This window comes from Cricetulus griseus, chromosome 7, assembly GCF_003668045.3.
Source record: "Cricetulus griseus strain 17A/GY chromosome 7, alternate assembly CriGri-PICRH-1.0, whole genome shotgun sequence".
Lineage (NCBI taxonomy): Eukaryota > Metazoa > Chordata > Mammalia > Rodentia > Cricetidae > Cricetulus > Cricetulus griseus.
The window spans coordinates 89,499,520-89,511,879 of record NC_048600.1 but is presented as its reverse complement, the minus strand read 5'-3'; the positions used below and the strand labels follow the sequence as shown (position 1 = coordinate 89,511,879).

At 44.1% G+C, this 12,360-nt stretch overlaps 1 protein-coding gene across 1 annotated transcript in view; it reads left to right on the top strand.

Moving 5' to 3' along the window:
- Vps53 (VPS53 subunit of GARP complex) overlaps positions 1–12,360 on the top strand; it is a 139,302-nt gene that overhangs the window by 121,094 nt on the left and 5,848 nt on the right. The gene's annotated exons all lie outside the window — the stretch shown is intronic.

The window sequence follows — 12,360 nt, the reverse complement described above, 5'->3', positions numbered from 1 at the left end:
AAACAGGAACTAGAGAGATCTCTCTGTGGTGAACACTGACCAAAAGAAACTTGAGAAAGAAAAAGTGTATTTGACTTATGGGTTGCAGCTCATCACCAAGGGAAGCCAAGACAGGAATTCAAGGCAGGAACTGAGGCAGAGACCGTGGAGGAAGCTGCTTATTGGCTTGCTCTCCATGGCTTGCTCATCCTACTCTCTTATATAACCCAGGACCACCAGTCCAGGAATAGCATCTCCCACAACAGTCTGCACGCTCTCACATCAATCATTAATCAAGAACGTTCTCCATAGACATGCCCAAAGGCCAGTCTGATGGAGGCAATTCCTCAGTTGAGGTTCCCTAATCCCAGGTAACTCTACTTTGTGTCATGTTAACAAAAACTGATTGGCACACTATGCAAGGATATGGATCTGAGTTTGATCTCTATAAAAAAATCACCCACATAAAAAGTCAAGAATAAGGGGATAGAGAGATGACTCAACAGTTAAGATCATTTCTTACTCTTTCAAAAAAATACTTTGATTCTGCTCTCAGAACCCTTACTGGTCATTTTACAACCATCTATAACTCCAGTTCCAGGGGAAATCTGATGCCCTCTTCTGTCCTCCACAGGCACTGCACACATACAGATAAGCAGATACACACACACACACACACACACACACACACAAAATTAAAAACAAACAAGAGTGATAGTGTGTTCCTATAATCCCAGCAGTGGGGAGGTAGAAACAAGAGGATCCCTGGGGTATGCTGTCCAGTCAGTCTAGCTGAATTGGCAAGTCCCAAGTTCAGTAAGAGACCCTGTCTCAAAATATAGAGAGTGATCGAGGTCATCCTTGACCTTTGCATATATACATTTAAACACATACACACACACACGCACGCACGCACGCACGCACGTGCACGCGCTAAAAAATATTATTCATCCAATCTCTGAAAATACCACTTAAGGTATCTATTATTCACAGGCAAATCAAAAGCAAATCATTGATTAAAATGGTCTTCTCTAGACCTCTATCTGTGAATGCTTAGACAACATGTAAGAAGATTATGTCATTCATTTCCATAGATCCTGCTATCTACCATATGAGGCAATGCAGTAGAGGTTCAACTCTTTCCCAGCTCAGTTCCCTGTCCTCATGCCTTCTTGGCTGTGTTGCCATCACAGCCCCCCAGTCCTTGCTTCCCTCATTAAGATAGCATTTACTGGAGCACCTTGCAGTCACTCATGAAGTGTCAAAGGCAGATAGGAACATCTGTGACTAGCAAGGTCTCTTGAATGTAGGTGCAGTATGATTTTATCCTCTCTGTTAGCAAACGCAGGGCGTCTGAGCACTCATGTCCTGAGCTCTGGAATGACATGGGAGGAGGCTGAATCCTGTGCCTGCAAACACTGCATGTGTTTGTAAACAAGTTACTTTGCAGGACCTCCATTTCCTTGTCTCTGAAATAGGAATGCTTGGTACCACCTCACAAAGTAGCTGTTAGGATTAAACGAAGTGGAGAGCCATGTGTGGTGGAATACACCAGTAGTCCCAGCACTCGGGAAGCTGAGGTAGGAGGGTTGTAAGTTTGAGGCCAGGCTGGGCTTCACAGCTAGACATTGTCTCAAAATAAAATAAAAATATTAAAATTCAAAGCTAGTGCCCATAAGCAAAATGCTTATCTGGCACATAGCCAGCCCTCATTAAATACCAGCCCCTGCTCACTGTAAGCTTCCTGAGACCTGGACATGACCTTGTTTCTGTTTCATTGCTCATCTTCCCTAATACTTCTTCCACATGCAGCCTGCATAAAGACTTCTAGTCAGTGCTTGCCCTCGGCTGTCTGCCTGACCGGCTCTAGCTGGAGTCAAAAATGTTGTCTTGGAAAATTCCCTGGGAGGTTGTACGACTCAGACACCAGCTGGGCCTGACTGTAGCAGTCAGTGTTCTGAAATCCTGACCCTGGCATGTCCAGGGTGCAGATCTCATTCTCTACATCGGAAGTGGCAGAGTGATGCCCTCACACGCCAGCTCCAGTTTCATTAGTGCATGTCTACCAGGCGCTCACTCTGTTCACCTCATTACACTGTGTCATCTGAGAGGATATGGAGTGATTAAGATCTGTGTCTGGGAGCTGCCTTCCAGTTCTCAGTTACATTTCTGTCTACAGACTTGATCAAGCCCCTGGAATCCAAAGCTGACTCATGGGAACACAGTTCTGGGTTTTTGTAGCCTTGCTCAAGCCTTAAAGACTGGTATAGTGTCCAACAGCCATGAGAGTTTTGATGTTGTCACAAAAGACCTATATCATGACTGTTTTCCTCAAATTTTCTCTTTTATAAAACAATGTTAGCTTGTGGAAGGTAGGGGCATGCCTGCCACCCTGCATTCAGGAAGCAGAGGCAGGAGGATTGTGAATTCAAGGCCAGTGTAGGCTATGTAGTAAGACCCTGTCTCAAATAACAGAACAGAATGGAACATTAGCAGCTCAGCTCAGACCCCAGGCTTGTAAGGAACAGGATCCATTTGGCCAGTGTTCACATCTGCTTTTAGATGTCAGGGAAGAGCCCATCTTCTAGAACTAGTTTACTTCTCAGACCCCGTGCAAAGACGAGTGAGTAATAGGCTATCCATAGATCCAGCCTCTTGGAGGCTTCAAGGGGGAATGAGGGCAGTGTGGTCCTTGAATGGTTCCCATGTATAGGTCAGGTTCATGTGGGTAATGTTAGCCCTGGCATCTGGACTCTGAAATCCAAGCTGTGCTGTAGCTAGAGACCTGTTCACCTAGGCAGCAGGGCCCAAGGAATCAAGAAGTTAACAAAGGGGCTGGAGAGATGTCCCAGCAGGTGAGAGCAGTGGCTGCTCAAATAGAGGACTCAAGTTCAGTTCACAACCACTTGTTATTCTAGCTCCATGAATCTGATGAGCTCTGCTGGTCTCTGTGGCTGGTTGGCTGGTTCTCTCTCTCTCTCTCTCTCCCTCTCTCTCTCTCTCTCTCTCTCTCTCTCTCTCTCTGTCTCTCTCTCTCTCTCTCTCTCTCTCTTTCCCTCTCTCTCTTTCTCTCTCTCTCTCTTTCTCTCTCTCTCTCTCTCTCTCTCTCTCTCTCTCTCTCTCACACACACACACACACTGGTATAATAAAATTATTTTTTAAAGGGAAGTTAGTTGCAAATAGGTACAGGCACATTCTGATGCCCCACACCCTGCCTTGAGTCATGGCGCTAACCCAAGCTTTAACTAAAGCTGTAGAATTCAAAGCTACAGCTATGCCTCATCTCAGCTGCGCCTCTTCTGCCAAAAGGTGCTCGGTGCTGAGTTGAGGTTAGGCTTGAATACTGATGTGAAAAATAAAAAGGAGGCCCTTTCTGCTCTTTATGATTAGTACATACAGTGGGTTATTTATCTCTGGGCCCCAGGGTCCTCGGGAGCATTTGCAAGGGCACATGGAATTGAACCATTCCCGTATTGTAATGCTCCTTGCTAGTTTGTGATTTTCAGAGGACCTTGTGGGATTTGCAGGGTCATTAATTAGTCTTACAACTGAGGTCATTTATGTCTGAACACACAGCAGAAATAAAATCCATTTGCCTAAACTTACCCTAGAGAAAACAGCACAGTGTGCTGTTGGGAAAAGATTCACAGCCCAGTCCTCGCTCTGCTGTTGCTGGCCCCTTGTTCACAAACAGTGCCTGCCTACTCTGTGCTCAGGGTCCTGTTTAAATAAGAGTACTGGCCCAGGCACTCTTCAAGTGCCTTCCAGACCTTTCCTATTGCTCCAAACTTCATTTTTGTCAAGTTGTTTTTTTTTTTCTTCATGTATTTTCTTCCTTCATTTGTTTGGTTTGGTTTTGTTACAGTGCCCTACTATGTAACCCAGGGCTGTCTGCAAGTTCACAAACCTTGCCGGGGGTGGGGAGGCCTTTAATCCCAGGCAGAGACAAGCAGATCTCTGTGAGATAGAGGCCAGACTGGTCTACAGAGTGAGTTCCAGGACAACCAGGGTTACACAGAGAAACCTTGTCTTGAAAAACAAACAAACAAACAACTTCACAAATCTCCTGGCTTGGCCTGCTGGATGACGAGATGCTAAGCAAGCACTACCACTATACCCAGCTTGCTTTGTGTTGTCTTTCTCTGTCATATCAACAGGGTGGGAAGATAGCTTAATGCTAAAGTGCATGCTTCGTATGTACAAGATTCTGGGTTCAATCCTTAGCACCATAAAAAAGATTACTTCTGGATATGTGCCATAGGAACATTTTGAAATTGTACATAACATAAAATGTGCCAAGTAGCCGTCTTCCAGTGTGCAACTCATTGGCATTAAGTAGGCATTGCTGAGAAGCTGTCATGGCCACCATTTCTGAAGCAAACCTCTGCATCCATCTAAGTGTTGCTCCTCACCACAGTCCCCTGCAGTCACATGTTACTGTCTCTGAATTTGACTGTTCTTCAAATATCAAATAAGTGGGCATTTGTCTTTATGTCTGGCCTCTTTGACCTAGCCCAATGTCATCAGATATTCTTGCCTTTTAAGGCTCAATAATATCTCATTATATGTGTTAAAAATACTACATTTTTGTCACATTGACTCTTCCAGTTCAAAAACATCTGGATAAAAATGTTTAAAGCAGGGGTTGGAGAGATGGCTCAGAGGTTAAGAGCACTGACTGCTCTTCCAGAGGTCCTGAGTTCAATTCCCAGCAACCACATGGTGGCTCAAAACCATCTGTAATGAGATCTGGTGCCCTCTTCTGGCTTGTAGGGATACATGCAGACAGAAAACTGTGTACATTGTACATAATAAATAAATAAATCTTTAAAAAAATGTTTAAAGCAATTGGGGGTGTGTAGGGGCTTCTTGTTGTTGTTATTGTTGAGACAGTCTCTCACTATGTAGCCATGGCTAGCCTCAGACTCACAGAGATCCATCTGCTTCTCCTCCTGCCTCCTGAATGCTGGCTGGGATTAAAAGTGTGCACTACAATGCCCAACATCAGAGCAGATTGAAAGTACACTCGTCACTGTTACCACAGTCTAGTGTGTATCATCACAGTTGGAAAAGTGAGAAAGTGAGGTGGTTGTTCTTGGGCACGCCTTTTCTATGTAACCTTTAGACTGTAGGGCTTCTTTATTAAAAGGGAAGGGGCTAGAAAGTTGCCTCCGTGGTTAAGAGCACTTGGTGCTATTGCAGAGGATACGGTTCAGTTCCCAGTGCCCGAACACCAGCTCACAACCGTAACCCAGATGCAGAGGATCAGCTGCCTCTGAGCTCTGTGAGATCTTGTGTGCATGTGGTGCATGTACACACACTCGGGTGCACACATTCACAGAAAATAAATACTTTTCCAGGGAGAGGCCAGGCATGGTGCTGCACACCTTTAATTCCAGCACTGAAGAGATAGGGGCAAAAAGATCTCTGTGAGTTCCAGACCAGCCCTTACTGCATAGTGAGTTATAGGACAACCAGAGACATATAAGTGAGACCCTGTCCAAATAAATAAATAAATGGCAAAATTTATTATTTAATGGTAAATTTTTAAACTGTATCAAAGTAAAAATAGGTTAATTGCTGAATGTGTTTCAAAGGTATTTAAAATGATTATTCATGCATCATAGCAAATTCTCAGATTTCAAGGTTATCCTTGCCTGAGTAGTGAGTCTGAGGCCAGCTTGGGATATGCAAAATGAAGATGGCATCTCAAAGTTTTTGAAAGGTAAATATTACATGTTATAAACATTTGTCAAAATTACAGTTAAGAATTATATTAGGAAACTGAGCAGTGGTGGCACACTCCCTTAATCCCAGCACTCAGAAGGCAGAGGCAGGTGAATCTCATGAGTTGGAGGTCAGCCTGGTCTACAGAGCAAGTTCCAGGACGGAAGGGCTACACAGAGAACTCTGTCTCAAAAAAAGAAAAAAATAAATAAATGGAAAAAGAATCATTAGCATGCTAATACATGCATATTTTTAATTATTTTACATTTCAGGGTATGAACATTTTATCTTAGAAAGGAAAAGAAAAGAGTAAGTGGCTGGGGATGAGCGTGGTAGGATTCCTCAGCCTGCACTGCTGACATCCAGGCCCCACAAGCTTTTGCTGTGGAGCTTACACAGTACCCACCACTTCTGCCCCCTAGAGGCAAGTGACAAGGTCAAGTGTGACAACCATTGTTGGGTGGAAAACAGATGTCTCGAGCAGTAAATGAATGATGGCAGATGTTGGAGTTGTTGAAGCTCAGTCCTGGGTGCTTACAGTCCCATGATACCAATCTATTACCTATTTATCTTTGAAATACACATCATGGACAAGATTTTGACAATAGTGTTCCACTCCCACATGTACCCGCTTATGAACAAAGTAAGATTTTATTTGGGGAATTGATAGGACATTCCATATTTCCTGAAATTAGTTTCCTTCCAGATTGTTTTTCTCCCTTTTTCGGTGCTGGGTATTGAACCCAGAGGCTCACACGTGTGAGGCAAGCACTCGACCACTGAAGTGCCCCCCAGGCTCCTGTTTCCTGGTTTCCCGGTTGCAGACTTGTATTCGAAATAGCTGAGTGTTCTCCCGCCTCTCGTGTGCACACATGGGTGCTCCTGCCCAAGTCTCTGACTTTTGCCCTTCTGTACAGCACACTATCTTTCTGAAGAGCTGATCCTCCCTCCTGTGCACTTATTCCCACCTCCTTAGCAAGCTCTGACCCACCATCCTTCCTATGAAGCCATCTTTCTTACACAAAGTGCCACCCTCCCCGTCACTCAGTCATTAAGACCCTGCATATGTGCCACACATGGCTAAGAGGGAATCCCTGCTATACCCCAAGGAGTGCTCACAGCACAGAAGTGAGAAGACTGAGCGGCACTGGCCATGAATCAATTAAGGGAAAAGATTATAGCCAATATCAAACACAATAGCCAAATACAGAAACCCCTGCATCACAAATAAGATACCTGATACCTACCTCTGTTTCCATCCCTTACTGCCTGTTTGCCCTTTTGAGGGGCACTTGCACTCACATGGCACGCACGCACACATGCACACACACACACACACACACACACACACACACACACACACACGAGAGAGAGAGAGGAGAGAGAGAGAGAGAGAGAGAGAGAGAGAGAGAGAATGAGAATCAGGTGTGATGGTGCACAACTTTAATCCCAACTCTCAGGAGCCAGTGGATCCCTGTGAGTTCAAGGCTGGCCTGGTTAAATAGTGAGTTCCAGGACAGCCAGGACTAACTACATAGAGAGACCCTGCTTCAAAAAAAAAATTATATAAATTTAGAGCTAAGGTCCACATTAGAAATGTGTTTCTAAGGCATGGGGATGGACTTAGTGGGAGAGCATGTGAGTACTTGCCAGGCCCATAGTTCAGTCGGCAGCATCACCAAATATATATATTTGTTTATAATCGAAAATCAGTCAATGAGAATTTTTAATTATTTTATTTGTATGGGTGTTTCACTTACATGTTGGCACAGTATGCTTGCCTGGTGCCCACAGAGGCCAGAAAGGGGTGTTAGATCTCCTGGAACTGGAGCTACAGATGGTTATATGCTACCATGTAGGTGCTGGGAATTGAAGCCAGGTCCTCTGCAAGAGCAACACGCGATCCTAACCACTGAGTTATCTCCCCAGCCCTTGGAAATGAAAATTTCAAATGAAACCATTTGTAGTTGAGTGTGGTAGCATGCATCTGTAATTCCAGATAGTTGGAACACTCAGATAGAATATTCACAAATCCAGTGCTAGCCTAAGCAGCAGACCAGGAACCTAGCTCAAGAAAACAAAACCCATTTCCGGTAGCACCAGAAAACACTGAATACCTTGAAACAAATCTTATCAAAAACTGTACAAGCACTCTACAGAAGTAACTGTCCAACTCAAAGGGGCCCTTTTAGCCAGGCCTGGTAACACAGGCCTACAGCCCCAGCATTCCGAAGGCTAAGGTGAGAAAATGGAGAGCTTGAAGCCAGTTTGGTTTTGTAGGGAGCTCCAACCAGTCTAGGCTACAGGTTAAGTAAGATCTTGCCTCAATCAATCAGTCAACCCACAAGGAAGAGGGGGCCTCCTTCTGAAAGTTTCCTTTACTCAATAATGATCTTTCCCAGTCATAGCTACTTGGCCAGTCTGCAGGCCCCCAAATTATGTCTGAGGTACAAGTAAATTTGGCGGTGGCCACTTCTTACCCAGTGCCTCATGCTGAAGAGATTGGACTGTAATGAGTTTTCAAAATGAAACCAGCAGATAGTGGTGATCAGAGGGCTGTTTACCTTCCCATAACACCATTTCTTATCTTTCCTGATCACACTGCTTCATGTAATAGCAAGAGTGAGGTTCCCATCTCCTCAGCTGGCTAGCAAGGCGGGATTTTCTTGTGACTAGCCAGAGGAGGAGAATGTCATACCTCTTTAAGATATAGAATACACTAGAAAATTATGTCTGGCTTATATGCATATAATATATCTCTGGGAACTAGAAAAAGTAGCCAACATCCCCAGATGTTGGGAACAGATTTTCCTCCCAACAGATAAATGCTAGGCCATGGTTTTGATTTTGATAGACCAGGTTCTTATAATTACTATGTGGTAGATGAAGTTGAATCTTTGCCAGGCCTTAAAAGACATGCTTAAAGAAGAAAAAAAGACACAAAGAATGAAAGGAAGGTTGATTTCCTGTAAACAGATGGAAAATACATCAAAAGAATAGTGACCAGCCACTGAAATTCGTACCATGTCCCCACATTTGCTCTACATCTCTGCAAATTTGAAGTAGGTCGTTACATTCTTTGCTGAAGGCCACTGTGGATTTCCACCCTTCCCTCACCCCTCCCCATGCCCAGAAGTGAAGACTATTCTGATTTATGTTTCTAGTTTGCCATATGTATTTGGGTGTTCCATATATGTCTATATTCCCAAATGATACATGGGTTGTTTTGCTTATTTCTAAGCTTTATATAAATTGTATTATACATGTCATTTCCTCTCTTGCCTTTTCCCCCTACTTAACATTTTTTGAGATTTATTTGTGTTGATATATGTCATTTGTGTTCCCTCATTTTGGCTTCAGTATCATTTCCCATTGCATAAATATGCCAGCATTTGTTTATTCATTCCTGGTTTTATGGACACTGAGCTGTTTCCAGTCCTTGCTTTTGCAAAGAAGAGATATAGGAATATAAAACCACCCATTTTTAACATGGGTGTTATGGATTGAATATGAAAATCACCTTTGCCTTGTGTATTAAATGTCCAGTTCCTAGCTGGATACACTGTCTTGAAAGTTTCTGGGAAGTTTAGGAGGTACAGGCTAGTTGGAGGAGAAGTACATTACTCAGGGCATGTCATTGAAAACTATATCTTGTCATGGTTTCTCTGCTTCTTCTCTGCAATGAGTTAAAGAAATTCCCCACCACACACTGCTGCCACCATAATGTTCTGTTGAAACACAAGAGGCCAAGCAACTTAGACTGGCCACTCTGGGACTCTCTGTCAAAACAAATCTTCTGTCCCTTAAGTTTAGGAATTTGGTCAGAGCAACCACAAAGTTAAGAACATAACAGCCAAGAATTTATCCCTATGATGTAAGTAGCCCCAGTGCTATCCTGAAGGTTGTAGATAGCTCAGGCTGGCCCCATACTTGCCACAGTCCTCCTGCATGTGCCTGCCAAGGGCTGAGTTATAGATGCACAGCACCATGCCAGATGGGTTATGTGGATCTTCAAGTAAGAAAATACTCCTGAGGTCTCCCAAAGAGCTGGAACTAATTCTGTCTGTCCCCACGAGCTCTTAGCCAGCACCTTTTGTGTGCATGGTGCTGGTGTTAGAACCAGGACAGAGTGCATGCTCAGCAAATACGTTGCACTAAACTAAACCCAGCCCTGGTCATCTCACTCCGTGGGAGTCTTTATGTGCCTGGCATCTCATTCCCTTGTCAGTGCAGCACCAGCCTGTGGATGGTTTGGATCCGTGTTTTATTGTGAGTCTCATGTAACTTAACTTAGAGTAATATATTTTTCAATCTTTCCCATATTTGACATTCTTTTCTACCCACAAGCAATAAAAACAGTCTCTGTGTTTTCTACTAAAATTTTGAAAGTTTTTGGGCTGTTAGAGGTGGCTCTGCAGTTCAGAGCACTTGTCAGAGGTTTGGGTTTTGGTTCCCAGTACCCGTATCAGGCAGCTCACAACCACCTGTAACTCTAGCTCTAGAGAATCTGATGTTTCTCTATTCTTCATGGGCGCACGCGCGCGCGCGCACACGCGCACACACACACACACACACACACACACACACACACACACACACACACACACACACACACCCCATCTTTAGCCATGGTGGCAAATGCCTCTAATCCCAGCACTTGGGAGGCAGAGTCAGGCAAATTAAAGTAAGTTTGAAGCCAGCCTGACCTCTATAGTGAGTTCCAGTCCAGCCAGAGCTACATAATGAGACCCTGTCTCAAAGAAAGTGCTTTAAACTTTTCTTTTTAATCTATGTGGAATTATACATAAACATTCTTTTCCTTTGAGACAGGGTCTTGCTATTTCACCCAAGGTAGTCTTGAACTCTTGGGTCCAAGTGACCCTCTCTCTTGAGCTTCCCAAGTTGCTGGAACTGTAGGGTGCACACACCAGAGCGTGGATCCAGCACAGTTGTTCTTTAGAGGTATGTGGGCCAGCAATGCAAATTCCACAGGACTCTGGGGAGTATGCTAACTCTGGGCTATTGGTGTGGGCCTTGGTATTCTGTGCCATTCTCTCAGATGCTGAACACACTTCTCTGAACGCATGGCTTTTCCAAAAACCAAACACTATGGTGGTATGAATTCATCTTGAACCTGAGTTGGGATCCACAGAACCCACATAGAAAGTCAGAATGCCTTTAGCCCCAATACTAGGAGGGTTGGGGACCCAACAGACTCTGGAGGCTTGCTAGCCAGTTCAAACAATTAGTGAGCTCCAGGTTCAGTGAGAGATCCTGTCAGATAAGGTGGAAGACTCTCAGATTGACCTCTGGCCTCCTCACACACACACGGAGTCATGTGAATGTGCACGCATAAACATGCGCGCACACACACACCTGACTTCCTAACGCCTTCTAAAACAAGTGTAATGAGGCTACTGTGCTGCCCCACAGTTGAGAAACTCAGGAAGTTTAGGCTCTGGAGCTGGGGAGATGCTCAGAAGGCAAAAGCGCTTGACCAAAAACATGAAGGACCTGAGTTGAAATAGCCAAAACACATGTGAAGCTAGGCATGGTAGTGCACATCTCTAATCCCAGCCCTCCTAAGGCAGGAGAGGAGGTCAAAAGAGGATAATCCCTGGGAGTTCACAGGCAGCTAGCCTGGCACCAGGTACACAATGACCAAAACTGCTCCCAAACAAGGTGGAAGATTGTCTTCTCACCTCCACACACATGGCATGGTATGCACATGCCTGTGCACACTCATATATATTATACACAAACAGAAAGGTTAGGCCTTGACTAGCCATATTCCTTCATCAGATTCCTGTTGTTAGGTTAACTTTCTTTACCACTCCACTCCATGGAAAGTAATATGTCTTGGTTATATGAACTAAGCATTAACATTCCCCAAATCCTTGTAACATTGTCAAAATTATAATCACTATAACCATTAAGATGATTGTATCTCTCAGTAGCTAGTTTGTCTTTAGTTATTAACTCTCCCATCCAGGGGAAACTAGAGGGCACAGAGTGTCAGAGCCTTAAATCCCACTCCTGGCTAACTAGCTATAATTCTGAAAGGCTGTCTAACAGGTCATCATACCTTGTCCTGAATGTCCTGACCACTACCATCCAAGTTTAGTAGTAGTCAGGGGATTTGTCATCCCACTACTAACTCCATCTTATTGGGGCCATATGTGACTCTGTTCTCTTAAACCATTTAAACAGATCAAGATATACCTTTCTGACTTCAGCCATTTCGTTCTTGGCACTTTTGTTCATTCACCTTTTGCAGTGCTTGGGATCAAACTCAATCTCATGCTAAGTAAGTGCTCAAGAGGTACTGAGCTGTACCTCTTGCCTGTGGCCTCAGGCGTTTCTGTGCCCCTGGTCATCAGTGCCTAGAGGCATCTAATCAAGCCATCCTGAACTATGTGTGACTGTTTATTAAACTGGTGTTCTCTTCTACAAAATTGGGAACAATGAGCTCATTAAGGGTGGACCCTCAGAGAGACAATGTGAGGAAACTTCTAGTGTCATTTCTAGCCATTGGTGATCAATGAGGAAAATTGATCTCTTTCCAGATAATTGGCATTCAAGAAGACCAGAACAAACAAAGTGGATGTTGCTAAGATATGATTAAATACAGTTAAAATGTCATCAGACAGCAT